Here is a 16223-nt window from a genome sequence, read left to right as displayed (position 1 = left end):
CCTGTTCCCTCCCACTCACATTCACACACACACATAGACACAATGTGCCTTGGGGCCCCTGACAGATGGGAAGAGAGGGGTTTGGGTGGAGGCAGGAGGGGTGCCCTGGACAAATGGCAGCCTGGTTTAGTGTGGTGTTGTCAGGGTTTGAATTGATCCCTAGGACTGCCGATGATTCTCTCTGCCAGTGTGTCACAATGGCAACAAGTGTGTGGATCTGGGAGCAAGCTTGTGTAGGCATGGGACCCACAGACCCATGAATGATAGCTTAGCAAATGACCCTCCATTCACAGGGTCTCATTGTAGAGCATCGCTCGTTCTCTTTCACACTCCCCTCTTTAAAAAAAAAAAAAGAAAAGAAAGAAAACTATACCGCTTTGTATGTTTTATTGGATTTGATTGGTTTGAGATTCAGAAAAGTTTGGGTTTTTTTGTCCGATTTTTGGGGAAGTATTTCCTTTTTATTTATTTTTAAGGTGGAGGGGGGTGATGGGATTGGGTTGGGGGGGTGGTTTGGTGAATTTTAGCTTGTTAAATGGATGAGCTTGGTGGTCTCACGGTACAGACTGGAATGATGTCAAGCTATCTGTCATTGGCTAAAGGCACTGAATGTTATTCAGTTCCATCTTAAAGCAGCTTGCAGGGAGGTCCTGAGGGGTTTCTCTCAGTGAGATAAACATCATGTGTGGATTTACACCACCACATATAATTCCTACCAAAAAGAGTGGTCTCACACTCTCACGCGGCATAAATCACGGTTCTGTGTCGTCGTACTTAGTAGGTGTCACGTGATTTTCTCTGAGGGTGTCTTTGTGAGATTGTTTATCTGCGTACGGAGAAGTTGTTTCAAGGAAAAGATGATATTGATAATGGTGATGCTGGTGATGATGATGGAGACAATTATGACGATACAGATTATGCTAATGATGAAGGATAGTGATGGTGGTGATGATGGTGATGTTGAAGACAGTAACTATACAGATCGCCTTGACGATGAGAATGGAAGACAGTTACGTCAGTGACTTCTGGTTGCCGTGAGACCATGAATCCATCCCTCACATCTGGATAATGAGCCTGTTCCAGTCAACGCCTGGAGTAAACCTGGGTCCAGAGCCTGCCGTGACCTCTGACCTCTAAGCTGACCTGTAGGAGTAGTAACAGGGACAGGAACAATCGCCTCATTGGCAGACAACAGCGGCTTCGCCCCACAGGGTTACTTCATCACCGTCACTTCTGCCAAGCCTAGTTAATGTTTCACCACCCCTCCATTTTGTTTCCTTAGACCTGGGGGAGGGGGGGAGGGGGGGAGGAGAAAAGGAGTAGAGGCTTGGTTAATCACCAGGATGAAATGGAAGGTGATCGATTGAGCGGTAAGCAAACAGGGTGAACAATGCAGTAAAGCAGAAAGGGGCTTTGGGGACTGAGGGTGGAGGCAGGATAGCTACCGCCTAATCTGCTACCTGCGACAGGGCAATCCATCAAGGCTCATTACTGTCGGTGCCAAACCCAGAATAGGTATCCATTGGCTCTCTGTCCTTATCCATGGTGTCTTATAACAGCATTGTTTCTTGGCTGGATCACCTGGACCAAGCTGAAAGCAGGATGTCAAATTCACACGATAAAGCAAAGCAGAGCATCATTGATTACTGAGGGAAAAATATTCTGTTATAGCAGCACTGACTCCAAAATGCACACGATACAAAACATAATACAAAAAATACAGATGAGAGTCTTATAAAAACGGCAATTATGTACATTAGCGCAAGCAAAATGTGTTTATATTAAGTTAATTGTCCTTATGCTTAGTAAGTGCAAAACATGCTCAAGGTGTGCAACACCTACTGTTTACGTCCTAGCACCCTTTGTGAAGATTTGGGTTCATACAATTGATGTGCTATACAGTTGGCCTTTGCTGATCGGTGGTGTTTCCCAGGGTGTTAGGATAGGAGACAACTAGCAGTGCTATTTTATTTAATCTGAGTGATTTATGAGTGTAGTAAACATTATGCAGCCGGTGATTAAGATTAGTTAGTCGGTTAGTTGATTCGGTGACACGTGCCTTAGGCCTGCACAACAGATTCCTGGATATGTGCCCGCCCCGTAGTGGCTGTCGCTTTTTAAAAATCAGTCCTTAGTGGAGCATTGCATTGTTTTGTTTATTAACTTCACTGCAAGTTCTCGAGTACTGAGCAAAACACCTGCTACTTCACTGAAGTCTTCAGTGTCCGGTATGCGAGATAATTGACACATCACACATACACAGATTCCTAGCATTATAGTACCTATATAATAGCACAACTTGTAAGTATCACTAGCCTGCATAAAATATCTGCTAACTAGCGCGGTTAATTATTTACATTAACGCCTAGCTAGCTATCAGGAACTATAAAACAGGCCGGAACAACTTCACTTGTCAAGCTCAGCGGTGGAACGTTGAAATACAGTAGCTACTTAAAATCACAACACAAAAAACTTTTTTGTGAGAAAACTGCTAGAGTCAATTAAAATCTGACTGCGGGGTTGTTTAAGTCAGGTTAAGTTACATATACGTATTGGGGGGGAAAAAACGGAGCTAAACTGTCTGTCCAGCCTACTGTAGCTAGAATCACCACAGATTTCGCCACATCTCCGATGCTAGCCAGCTAACGTTAGCTGTTACTGGGGAGATCTAACGTTCTGCTTTAAATATTATCACAAAATAGAAAGTTCCAAACTTCACCAAACGTAAGGCTATGTAATGTGTCGTTCGTGAACGATTCGAATCATTAGTATGACTCGGGAGTAACGTAGTCTCAGAGAGTGATTCGTTCATTTTCTCGTGGTCGAGATAAAAATGTAAAATAAAATAAAAAACCTGTAATTATCTCTGGTAAACAACTCCTCTGTTTCCTCTTCTGAGCCTGTGCAGGTCACGTGAAAAATGATCCAAAGACTCGTACCGAAGACCCAGTCGGCAAAGGAACGAATCATTTCTATTTCCTCTAGCTACCAGTAGTGAGCCTATGTAGGTCACGTGAAAAATGATTTGAAAAATGACCAAGGCATGTTCAACCCAACCATGTTCAATGAGGCCCAACCGTCTTGAACACAACCGTGTTCAATCGCAATACCTCATATTCCAGCTCATCATGGATCCAGGACGTCTCCTGTTCCGTGTTACTATGGATACAGGACACCTCTGTAGCATTGTTGCCGTGGCACCCTGCCTACCTGGTCCTGGTGGAGCCTGTTCTCTGGGTAGTGGGGCTAGGTGTCACGGTGTCCAGCTGGTGGCGACCAAGCGGGCGCTGGCCAGGGCGCACGCTGCCGTGGGAAACTACAGGAGCCACAAGGAGGTGTTTCACGCCTGTTGGAGGAGCCACGAGAAGGTGTTCCTAGCTTGGTGAAGGAGCCGCGAGGAGGTGTTCCATGCCTGTTGGAGGAGCCACAAGGAGGTGTTCCACGCCTGGTGAAGGAGCCACGAGGAGGTGTTCCTAGCCTGGTGAAGGAGCCACAAGGAGGTGTTTCACACCTGTTGGAGGAGCCACAAGGAGGTGTTCCACGCCTGGTGAAGGAGCCACGAGGAGGTGTTCCTAGCCTGGTGAAGGAGCCACAAGGAGGTGTTTCACACCTGTTGGAGGAGCCACAAGGAGGTGTTCCACGCCTGTTGGAGGAGCCACAAGGAGGTGTTCCTAGCCTGGTGAAGGAGCCACAAGGAGGTGTTCCACGCCTGTTGGAGGAGCCACAAGGAGGTGTTTCACACCTGTTGGAGGAGCCACAAGGAGGTGTTCCACGCCTGTTGGAGGAGCCACGAGGAGGTGTTCCACGCCTGTTGGAGGAGCCACGAGGAGGTGTTCCTAGCCTGGTGAAGGAGCCGCGAGGAGGACAACGGAACGCTGAGAAAACGTCAACGCTTCCTCCGCATCGCGGCAGTCCTGGAAGGGAAAACGCTGCCTCCGCCGACAGCTGGAAGAAAACCGCAAAACCCTGAGAGACACAGAGTCGTCCACTGCAAGGAAGGATCACAAGATTAAGGTGAGCTTGATTCAATATATATATATTTATCACTTTAAGTGTCAGTAGTGTGACACCTTTCTCTGTGTAGCTTACCAGTAACAAGCTGTATCTCTTTCTCTGTCTCATGAAGGATTCAAAATCTTTGTGTCTATTCCAATATGTAATGATGGTATTCAATGACACAAATCTGTGTTCTAGAAAGAGTGGTCTGGAGTCGCAGAGGTCCGATAATATCAGCTTTAATGCAGCAGTTGGAAATCAACAAGTACAGAGCTCTGGGGTTGTCTAAGTTTCCCTACCCGCAACAGAGTTTGGCCTGGTTCACGAAGTCCAACTGGCTATCTTTCCCTGCCCCAGCATATAATATACAGTGTAATTAAAACACAAAGAGGAAAAAAGGGTTGAGCTTGTTCTCTCGTGCATCAGGGAGTTGTTCTTGCCGACGCGTCCCACCTGCTCGGGTGCCGTCTCCACCCGTTTTCAAGGTTGTTTCTGAAAATGAAGAGATAGAGACACAAAGAACAGCCTGCTTCCCACACCCAGTGTGAGACCCAATGTTTAAGCCTGAGCACACTTCTAAGTTCATAACTTTAATAAGCACAATGCATAACTTTAATAAGCACAATATATTCTTTACTCACTCTCTCCGTCCAGGTTCTTTCTCACCTCTTGGTTGACCTCGAGATGAACTTCGACCTCCAGATAGCTGACGTCAGAGACGAGGTCGCCGCGGTAACGGACCGGGCTGTTGCCCCGAGAGGCAGCGTGAAGCAGCTGAGGGTGAGCGTCTGCCGGGTTCAGACCAAGCTCTCCGTCGCCAATCGGCAGCAAGACAGGTACCGGGTCAGGTACCTCCAGGGCTCGCGAGGTCCTGGAGGGAAAATGGCGGCGCCTGATTTTATTCTCTTTTGGGCACTGAAGGCTCTTTCGCAGTTGACAGAGCTGATTAGTATAGCATGAATAATCTGAACAAGGAACGGTAATCTTAAATTGTCTTGATAACAAAAAAATTATTAAGCGTTTTTTTTCTCCTCAAACTGGAATTTTACCTTTTTTGCATCCATCTCTTTGTGCGTGACGAGTGCCGTAAAAAACAAGTCGATCTTTTTGTGAGAAAAAGTGACGGAGGCAGTGTAGCATTTTACTTTCCCTTACGACAAAAAATCTTATCTAGCGACAGGCGACAAATCTAGCGACTTTCCGTTACTTTGGTACGTCTGTTACAATCAAAGCAATCCAGTTTATATAATTGTACATTCTATAAATTCTATTAAATTATTAGTTTTTCATACTGACATCTACATGAATATGTATTAATTTAGCGGATGTTTTCTCCAAAACAATGTACAAAGATACACACAGTACATCAAAGTGCAGCAGATAGCCAGGATTAAAAGTGTCCAGTCCTAACAGTTTTCAGAACTTAACGCTAGAAGGAACAGTTCATGCATACAGAGTAACAACGACATCTCAAATACGACCTCCAACATCAACCAGAAACATCTTTCCTACCGATCCCCTAAAACAACTGTAAAACAAAACTAAAATTACAGTGAGGAACAGGTGCAGTGTACAGGGGCGTCACAAATCTGCATCGCCACAGCGATGAGTGGGGGGGAGGGGGGGGGCTACACTGAGTTAGGGGTCAGGGAGTGAATGTACAGCCCTCAGATACGTACCGATGTGTCACGACCATACATTCTCCCCGCTGCCTTTGTGCCATTCATCTCGCATAGGCAATGGCAAGTACATTACCATGTATTAGAGTGGGCGAGGTTGAGGGGTTAGCGGGCAATTGTTGAGGAGGTAAGGTCTGCATATTAAGAAAACACTGGAGGAGGACAAGGACCGCTGACAAGAGCCCTGAATGGGAATCAATTAATTTTCATTTACGTCCATTATCACCGAGCACGGATTAGCATGTGTGTGCCTCATACCAAACTGGCAAAGGCCCTATTGAGTTGAGTGAGAGGCTGAGAGAAAGCGACAGAGAGATAGAGAGTGAGGGAAGAGGGAGAGGACCACATTAAGGTAATGACGGGGGGCAGAGACAGAGACAATAAGAGGGAGAGGCAGGCCCGGCCTCTGGCCTCATTAGCACCATACAGCCCTGTGCCAGCTAGCGTCGCACAGCTAGCATTCAGAGGCTAATGATTAACTAGTTCTCCATCAGCCATGCTAAACACGGGGGCAGCTAACGGATCAGAGGGGAGCTGAGCACAGCCCACATGCATAAACAAAATAAAAATTGTGGAAATAAAAACTGACGTGTGTGGCTAACATGCCATGCCATAAATTGCCTTTCATCCAAAGCAATTTATAAGGGGGATTTGAACCTGCCACCTCTTGATCGGCCATCAAATGGCCTCTAACCACTGAGCTATATCCAACTGTAGAATATTAGTAAGCAATTGTTGTTCTATCTGTTCAGTATTGTAATAATGGTACACCCCAAAGAGCTGGGAAGTATTTGTAACAATAGAAAAGAAAGCTAAAGAACTAAACTGAGAAGTATTTTCCGTATGATACAAGATTTTCAGCAAAGTAAGGTGCTGTTTGGATTTTTTTTTTTTTACCTGAACGCTCTGTGTCTTCATGAGGGTTTACATTGGGTTAGCTTTATAATGTTCTTAAAAATTTGTTATTTCAAGCCATTAACCGTGAGCTAACCGTTTTATCTTACATTCAGTGTCCATCTTCGTCGCAACTTTTTTCCATTCAAAAGTTTCCACGATAAGTGTAGAGAACAGTCAAATTAAAACAGGATTAGACCAAAAGGTCGATGTGGAGGGGAGGGGGCTCCTTATGAGCCAGGATGCAGGACCTGGGTTCAACGCCCAGGACGTCGCCCAGACAGTGTGACACGGGGCGGAGGGTATGAGCGGAGAGAAGAGGAGGGAAAGAGAATGAAAGAGAGAGATGGGGAGCAGACAGAGTCACAGATGTGACATCAGGGAGACAAAGGAGGCGTCGGGGGTTAAAGTGTCCAGACATCCCATCTTGGCCAAAGCTGTCTCCCAGCTGTTTGGCTCACCTGTCTATTAAAGGGGCGTGTATTTCACTGCACACACAGAAGAACAGACAGCTTTATAGGGCCGACAAGAGAGGGGGGCTTTAAGAGCTTCGATTATTACTCTGGAGACAATAAATCACCGATCATCTGGACAAGCTTGTTAGTCCAAGAGACACAGAAACAGAGGTTGTGGGAAAGCTTGAGCCGTTGCTTGGATTGTTTACGCAGCACACTGTAGCCCCGTGTGTGAATACACACAATGAGAAGGCTAGTGGTTAAGAACAGGTTTCAGTCAGGCGGTTCCAGCATTTAGGCCTTAAGGACCACTTCCTGTGAGGCCTTCAGTGATGCGAGACCACACGGGGAGGGTGTTTCATTGAGCCAGAGACAGATAGGGGGCTGACCTCTTTTTTTTCCTGTACTCCAGCGACACCACCTTAAAACAAAGGCCGAGAGACAGAAAGAGGAGGCGGGGGAGGGGGGGGGATCAGATGGCTTAATTGTTCTCCCACAATTAGACCATCACTCAGGAGAACGCTGGAGCGGTCTGGCCAAAGTGGCGGAGGGAGGCGGCACGGGGAGAAAGGGATGAAAGGAGAGGACACTAAAACCCCTGCCGAGCCAGGAGGAGAGAGAGAGAGAGTGGAGAGAGAGAGAGAGTGGAGAGAGGGAGAGAGAGAGAGTGGAGAGAGAGGGCCTTGCTATTGAGGCTGAGGGAGGACAGAGAGCAGAGTTTACAATACTGTACAATGCTGTTCTTCACCATTAAGTGGGATGGAGGGCAGGCCAGGGGACAATGGGCCTGTGTCCCCTGGGAGAGGCTGCAGCTCCTGAGGTCTCCTCCCCCTCCTTGTCCCCCCTTCTCCTCCCCCCTCTCCTCTCCCCCTGTCTCCTCTCTTTCTCCTCTCCCCCTCTCCTCCCTATCTCCGCTCCCTCTTTCCCTCTCTCCCTCTTTCCTCACCCTCTCCTGTCTTCCCTCCCTCCGACAGCCCATATGCTTACGGCCGACTCACAGGACGTTGGCTCTGCTGATGACGCTTGCTCAGCATCTGGACACATGGGCTTCCCTCGTCACCTCGACGACCATGGAACACCAGGGGGTGGTGGGGGGAGGGGGGGGGGGTCTTGCTTGCTAACAGCGATGGTACTCTATGATTCAGTCCCCAGCTCTGGGAGATTAAGAGAAGGGATAAGTACTTAATGAAGATCTCTTACATTTTGATTGGAGTCAGAATAGAGTTACAAAGAATCATTCAGAATCATTGAAACATTTGATCCTGTTTAGCATATTATCACAGTTTTACCACTGTTACCTTAGACATTATAGCATTAACAGAACATTTGGTCCTTAAAATCTTTGGTATTTAACAAAGAAAGGCCCATAATCTGAATGTGATAGAAGTTTCAGTACACACTATGAATCTACATGGGCAAATCGGAGTAGCCGAATGTTTCATCCTGAATGAAGAAATAAGCAATGTTAACATTTTGCTGCATTACAGCCAGATGCCTTTGAGCACACATTGATAAGCTTGGAACTCCATAGCCTTCACACTGTTAGTGTGTGTGTGTTTTGGGGATTTTGTGTGTGTGTGGGAGTGTGTCAGTGTGTTAATAGGAGGGTGTGTCTCTGTATTTATGTGTGTGTTTGTGAGTGTGTGTGTGTGTGTGCAGCTCACAGTAACCGTGTATCCCGTCCCTTCTGGACGAGCGACAGAGATCTGTCAGAATGATGGACTGTGGAGCTGCTGCCTGCATTCCCAAACAAGCAAGCAGACCTGCCTTAACCACGGCACGCCCTTAACAAACAAACCCCCAAAAACAGAGAAGAAGAAAAAAGAAGGATGAACAGAAAAGCAGGCTGGAGGGTTGAAGCCCCTGCAGAAGAAGAAGAATCACCTCTTTAACAAGTGTTTATTCTGTTGCCGAGCTGCGAGGGCAATAACCTACCGTAGCTGATCCAGGAAGAAAGACCTGTGTCCCAGGGGTCAGGGGTCACTGCCTCAGGCTTTGTCTCCGGCAGGGCAAGCACACTCCAGCTTTTCTCCAGCTTTCAAAGAGCCTGTGCTTGGGGGTGGAAATATAGGTCCGGGAGGACACTGGGTTGGGACTGGGGCCTTTTACGGAGGCTCTGGAAGAAAGAAACGGTCCCAAAAGGTTAAATGAAGAGCGAAAGGACCCTTCTGTTCCTATTACCGAGGGGACAAATGCTCGGTGTGACCCGCGGAGGTCAGAGTTCAGCGGCGCCTTTGGCGGCGGCACACTCTGTGTCTTTGTGGTACAGATGAGATGAACCTCTGCAGTGTTTGTCTAAGTGACTCCCTCACCAATAGGAAGGGTATAAATATTTTGGAAGGGTGGGTGGAATGCTGCCACTTAACAGAATTAATTTATAGGCCTGGGCCCTGGCGGGTCAGAGTATTTAACTGGAGCCCAAACTCTGCCTCTGCTGATACGCAGAGGCAGAGTTTGGGGAACACGTTTTGTGATACTTTACCCTGTGAGGGAGAAAATAGGTCTGATGAGTTTCAATCTGGGTCGATAAACTTGCATAAAGTCTTGAGGAGAAAGGGAACCCTTTCCAGATTATATGAACCATTACTGCTATGAGGGAACCTTCTACAGTTTAATAAACAGTTACAGACAGGTGTAAAACTTTCAAACGTTTACTTTTAGTGTGATTAGCTCTGACTCCTCACTTCTCCATTACACCCCCCCCCCCCCCCAGTCCCCCCTTGCCCCCCCCTGTCCCCTGTCCCCCCTCTCTCCCTCCATCCTCTCAGGCTTGCCGGGGGCCTCTACCAATCCCGTGCCCATCGATGTCTCCGGCGGCACTTGTGGTGCTAAGACCCACTCACAACAAAGGCCAGGGTGGAGTGGTGTGGTGAGTGTCCCATGCCAGGACCCCGGCCGTGCATGGATTAAGCTGCCGGAACTACTTCCTCCCCCGCTGCCTGTATGGGCCGCCAGGGATTAACTCCCAGGATTAATCATCTACTTGTTAAGTTAACAACCAAGGTGCAATCATATTACTACCGCCATCCATCCTCTGTTTCCCACTCCTGTCCGCTCAGTTCTGCTACTCGCTGAGTTCCGGAAGCTGTTCCGGAATCCCCCGGGTCAGAGTGTTCTAGAATGTGTGAATGGTGACCATGGTGACTGTGGAAGGGATCTTGGGAAGGTCTTAGGTTGTATCTCGGTTAACTACGTGAAGGTTTGGACAACGTACTTATGTCACCACAGAATGCATGGAGCTGTTACCCATAGTAACAGAACCATCTTGGTTAGCTGAAAGCGGATGATAGCTGACTGTCTCTCCTTAAATTACAAACAAAATTTGCAATCTATTGTGAAAACAAGTTATTGACATAACTTGTGTAAATGTATTTAATCCAGAAGACTTCTACAAAACCATGACGGATTTACAATGCATTCAGTCTTGTATCTTTCTCCCATAGTGGCTAGCTTCCCCAAAATCTCAAATAATTATGGGTAGTGAGTTCAGTCGGCTGAACCTTGACATGTTCGACCTCTCTCCTGGTGAATGTGATTGAGGACGACAGGAAATGGAGGACCTCATAACGCTCGTGATGTTGGACGGCTTAAAGGTTTCAGCCTTGGTGACTTACTCTGTTTTTCACTGAATATGGAAAACACATTTTATCCCTACTCGTTAGCAAGTATTGGCACAATGAAAGAAAGTTGAAGAAGTTTGTTGAGTGGCCTGCTTAAGAAGGTTAAGATCTTAGGGCAAAGGTCACGCATGATTTCCTAACAGAGCTTGAGGTTCTTATTTTCTTTTCAGGTCGTTAGAATCCAAACATCACCTCAAAAACTCTCTCCAAGTAAACTACAAAATCACATCATAAAGTAGAAATCAAATCGTTACCCGATCCCCTTAACCGATAACAGACCAAAGCTCCAGATCTGGGTGGGTTACCAGCGAGAAAACAAAACCAGACGAGGAATCCACAAATGAACCCGGAGAACAATCCATCAAAGCTTTCTGGCCTTCGAGGTGCTCTGACACCCAGCAGGCTGGAACAAACCAGAGAGCTATGAAAGCCTTAAATCTCTTCCTCTGTGGAATCCATTTAGCATGCGTCTGCCCCAGAGCAGAGCTGGGGGGGGGGGGGGGGGTCTAACTGGGCACCGAGCGTGCTGCTGTAGGGGCTCTGGTGTTGGGGGGCGAGGGGTGGTGGGCAGGGGGGGGTGAGGGGCAGGAGAAGGCGAGGAGAAGGGTGGGCAACGAGGAGGGCGGGGAGAAGTGGGTCACGGGGGGATGAGGAGGAGTGGAGGGGGCGAGGAAGGCAGGGAGTGGGGGAGCGAGGAGAAAGGGGCAAAGAGTCCGGTCGGTCGGAGTGGTTGTAGAGGATTGTCCTCTCACTGGGGCGCCTTCTCCACGGGTGCCCCTCCGGCCCTCATGAGCCGGGCTAAGCCTGTTGGACACACATCAGGGTGGGAGAAGGGAGGGAGAAGGGCGCTCTCCGGGAGCGGGTCGGCCTCGCCAGAGCTTACAGGCCCTTAGAGGGACCAGGATGACCTTTAATCAGGGATCAGGAGCCCGGGGCCCGGGTCCTGCAGCTGGAGGTCCCAGGGGTCCTAGGGGAGCACAGGCCCCAACGCCAGGCTAAGATGAAGCGGTCAAGGCTGGCACGCGATGTGCGACCTTTAAAATGGAGGGAAAGGAGAGGGGAGGGGGAAAGAGGAGAGGAGAAAGGAGGGAAGGGGAACAGAGAGGAGAGGACTCTAGAATCCTGAGGCTGACTCTAGAATCCTGAGGCTGACTCTAGAATCCTGAGGCTGACACAAGCTCCCTCTCAGTCACAGCGGGAACCCTTGTGCAAGATGGCACGGCTCTCCTCTTTCAGCGCCCGGGGGCACCTCCTCTGAGAGGCTTACTGGTTCCTGCCTTCCCACCCACGCACTCCTCACACACACACACACACACACACACACACACTCCTCACACACACAAGCAGACATACACACACACACACAGACACGATCATCATCCCAGAGAATGTGGTCCTCCGCCCCCCCACTCAACCACCTCAACAGTGAGGATTAGCCCCCCCCTTCACCATCATTATTATCATATCTGATCCAACCTCCACCCCACACAGCCCCCCTCCACCTCTTCTCCTTCACTCTCTCCCCCTCTCCTCCCTCCCTCTCTCACTTCTCCCTCCCTTCTCCTTCACTCTCTCCCCCTCTTCTCCCTCCCACCCGCACCACCAGCAAGGCATGGCCCTCCATTCTTCCTGGGCTCTCAGGGAGGAGAGGAGGAGGATGGGGTGCCTGGGGCTTTTCACTGGGGGAACAATCTGCCAGGCGGAGGAAGAATGAGCGGGCACTCAATTAAGGGCTGCCCATTGAGCCGGTGGAGTGACACCCAGTGTGGGCCCCTCCAAAGGAATGGAGTCCCATGAATAGATTGTGGGCCTTCATGAAATATTAAAGAGAGGACGGATTTCCCACAATATTTGTACACCTCCCTTTGTGAGGATTTCTCCCTCCATTGAGCCTGAAACTGTTAACACATCCGCTCTGGAGGCCCGGGCCACAGAGCGCAGGCTAAAGAGCCCCACAGTCTGGGCATCAAACGCCAGGATCGCTGACCCCCTCCTACCCCTGCCCTCCCTCCTCTCTCTCTCTCTCTCTCTCTCTCTCTCTCTCTCTCTCTCTCTCTCTCTCTCTCTCTCTCTCTCTCTCTCTCTCTCTCTCTCTCTCGCCCTGTCCTTTTTCTCTTCTTTTTTCTCTTCCTCTCTCTCCTCTCTCCTTCCTGATTCTTTTTTCTCTCTATTTCTCTGTCTCTCTCTCCCCCTCTCCCTCCTCCTGGTCCTGGTCAGGGCTCACAGGGTGAGAGAAGGCCTGAGCTATTCATTGAGGGGATTACAGCGGTTTTAATGACCACCTGCCCTTTCTCCTTCACTGTATTGTGCGGGCCGAGCCGGCCAGCTATGGGTCCCTCCAGTCTTCAAGGTTCACCCCCCTCACCCCCACCCAATACTGACCCTTCTCCACCAGCCACTCCCCGAGGGGCAATGCCCGCCAGGAATGTTCTGCCACCCACAACCACGAAGCAAGAGAACACCTCTTTTAAATCACAACCTCACATGCCAGGAGCTAAATCTTAATATTTTAAGCTATGGATCAGCTTCTACTCTATAGCTTACTTAATCTACTTAATTTCTACAACATAGAAATTAAACTTAATTTGGTTTGGATTTATGTGAAACTCTTTGATGAAATCGACACGGCTAACAGTGGCTGACGCCACGGTAACCGGTTGTTACTTTTCACGTTAGCCCGTTTTCCTTCCGCGCGTCTGTGTCTTTCACGCGCTGATCTGCGCTGCACGTTTTCTGTCCTGCGTCCGTCTGACGGCAGGAAGTCCAGCGTCCGTCTGACGGCAGGAAGTCCAGCGTCCGTCTGACGGCAGGAAGTCCAGCGTCCGTCTGACGGCAGGAAGTCCTGCGTCCGTCTGACGGCAGGAAGTCCAGCGTCCGTCTGACGGCAGGAAGTCCTGCGTCCGTCTGACGGCAGGAAGTCCTGCGTCCGTCTGACGGCAGGAATTCCAGCGTCCGTCTGACGGCAGGAAGTCCTGCGTCCGTCTGACGGCAGGAAGTCCTGCGTCCGTCTGACGGCAGGAAGTCCTGCGTCCGTCTGACGGCAGGAAGTCCTGCGTCCGTCTGACGGCAGGAATTCCAGCGTCCGTCTGACGGCAGGAAGTCCTGCGTCCGTCTGACGGCAGGAAGTCCAGCGTCCGTCTGACGGCATGAAGTCCAGCGTCCGTCTGATGGCAGGAAGTCCGAGCCGGAAGCAGAACCGACTTCCTGTCGGACAGAGAAGAGAGGGCTTGCAGCCATCAAAAGCGAACAAGTGCTCTTTAACACAACTTCCTTTCTCCTTCGTCCCATTTTCCCTCTCTTTATCTCCCCCTGCCCCCCTCCATCCCTCCCCCCCTCTCTCTTATTCCACAGCTCCGTAGACTGGCGCTGTGTAAAGGCCTCAGTGGGTAAAGAGCTTTAAGAAGGCCATTAGCATCAGAATGGCTACATATTCCTGCAGTGAGTCAACATTAGTTCATGTCACAATCGAGAGGTTGAGGGTAGGCCAGCAACCATAGCCCCTCTCCAACTCTGACTACAGACGCTTAAAACTAAACTTAAAACTTATCTATTCTCCTTGGCTTTTAACATTCCTTTACCTTATTTTTTCTCCGTAAATGTATCGATTATTGTTGTTGCATGTCTTGACATATATTGTGCAGCACTTTGATCAACCTTGTTTTTTTAGAGTTTTTATTTTAAAAGTGCTATATTTACATTTAGCAGACGCTCTTATCCAGAGCGACTTACAGTAAGTACAAGGACATCCCCCCGAGGCAAGTAGGGTGAAGTGCCTTGCCCAAGGACACAACGTCATTATGCACTGCCGGGGAATCGAACCGTCAACCTTCTGATTACTAGCCCGATTCCCTAACTGCTCAGCCACCTGACTCCCTATATATATTGATTGATTGAAGCTGTGGCTCTTGGGTGGTGAGTGAGGACAGACTCTTAAATATCAAGGGTCAATGAAGTGAATTAAATTGAACACTCGTTGCCCCAGGTTACATGAGTGTGTTGGTTCCTCAGCTTAAGGCTGTATGGAGACTGAAAGGTTCTCTGTGTCAGAACGGAGATAGGGCCTCTGTTCTCAATGTTCTGAAGCATACGCAATCTCAATGTCTGGAGAAATAGATGTTTGATGCTCGATGGAGGCGTACTGAGTATGTGAAAGACGTGTTTCTTAATGTGTGAAGGCAGATTCTATCTCAGTGTAAGGACATAGATATGTTCAATGTTTTGAGCCAGACATATTCTCAATGTACTGTATTCAAGGAAGATACGATCTCGACGCATGGAGAGAAATATGTTTCTCTGTTCTCAATGTTCTAAGCCAAGACACGTTCTCAGTGCATGAAGGCAGATTGTCCAGGCTCCAGAGAGACAGTGAAGGTACAGTACGAAAGGTCCTCTCAGTTCACAGTGGAACAGCCGCTATATACGGAGAAGAGTTTTACAATGAGAAAGTTGGATCTGTTGTTACTGACTCATGCACATTTGGGAATCATGGAACCGTAACTCTTCAAGTCCCCATCACATCATGTGACTTCATGTGGAATTTGTAGTGGGAAAAGCAGTTTGTGTGTGAGTGTGAGAGAGAGACATAGAGAGAGAATGTGACTGTGTGTGTGGGTGCATGTTTGTTTGTGTGTGTGTGTGTGTGTGTGTGTGTGTGTGTGTGTGTGTGTGTGTGTGTGAGAGAGAGAGAGAGAGAGAGAGAGAGAGAGAGAGAGAGAGAGAGAGAGAGAGATGGAAGATGGAGATAAAGTACAGAACCAGAGGAGGGTGTGTACGCCGCTCCTCTGCCCCTTCCCCAGGACCCCCAGCTGGGGTCCACACGGCCCGCTGCCCCCTCGGCCTGCCCTCCATATGCTGGGTCTCTGGACCCAGGCTGCCGGCATAGGCCCAGCGCATGGAGGCCAGGCGGGAGTGGCAGGGGGTCCGGCCACCCCCCTAGCTTTGTACAGAGGGGGACGAGAGGGGGGCGGGACTCAGCAGGGGAGAAGAGGACTTTTCTAAAGAGCAGGCCAACTGGAGGCTCCTTTTCTCACAGGCTGCTCTCTATCCCTCCCTCTCTCTATCCATCCCTCCCTTCACATCTGAAAACCCTCTCTCTCTCTTCCTCTTTCTCTCATTCACCCTTTCCCTCCTTCCCTCCCTTCCTCTTTCTTCTCGGCCCTGGCAGATTGATACACTAGCTGAAATGTGATTTGTTTTTTGTTCTCCTGTTCTCTGTGAATTGACTTTCCTATGAAACTTCCCCCCTGTCCCTCCCTCCCCCCCCCCCTTCTCCCTCTCCATCCCTCCCCTCTTTCCTACTAACCTATTCTCCACCAAATTGAACCAGTACACGCTTCTCTGTTTTTCAATCATCTTGTCCACATCAAAGTCGCTGGTGAGAGGATGTTAAAAGAGGAAGGGGCCAGAGACCAGACAAATCCCTGTACCCCCCCCCCCCTCGACTCCCCCAACTCACACACACATACAATGCTGCTCATTTGAATGGGCCCATATATTGCCGATCAACGCGTCTCCGCGGCGTTTCTGATGAAGTGTTGTTTTTGTGTTCCGAAGTGCTGAATTCCAAAGCGCCCAGGGAT

General features: G+C 49.1%; 1 long non-coding RNA gene across 1 annotated transcript; it reads right to left on the bottom strand.

The window, feature by feature from the left end:
* Positions 1-397: 397 nt before the first annotated feature.
* Positions 398-3492, bottom strand: LOC134018305 (uncharacterized). The gene is made up of 3 exons (XR_009929913.1): positions 3211-3492; positions 1461-1591; positions 398-1284 (listed from the first exon to the last, which is right to left on the bottom strand). It is a non-coding gene; the product is annotated as an uncharacterized LOC134018305 (long non-coding RNA).
* Positions 3493-16223: the final 12731 nt, after the last annotated feature.

The sequence above is a fragment of the Osmerus eperlanus genome, chromosome 4 (assembly GCF_963692335.1).
Source record: "Osmerus eperlanus chromosome 4, fOsmEpe2.1, whole genome shotgun sequence".
NCBI classification, from domain to species: Eukaryota; Metazoa; Chordata; class Actinopteri; order Osmeriformes; family Osmeridae; genus Osmerus; species Osmerus eperlanus.
Note: the sequence above shows the minus strand (reverse complement) of the source record. Positions and strands in the feature narration are given on the sequence as shown.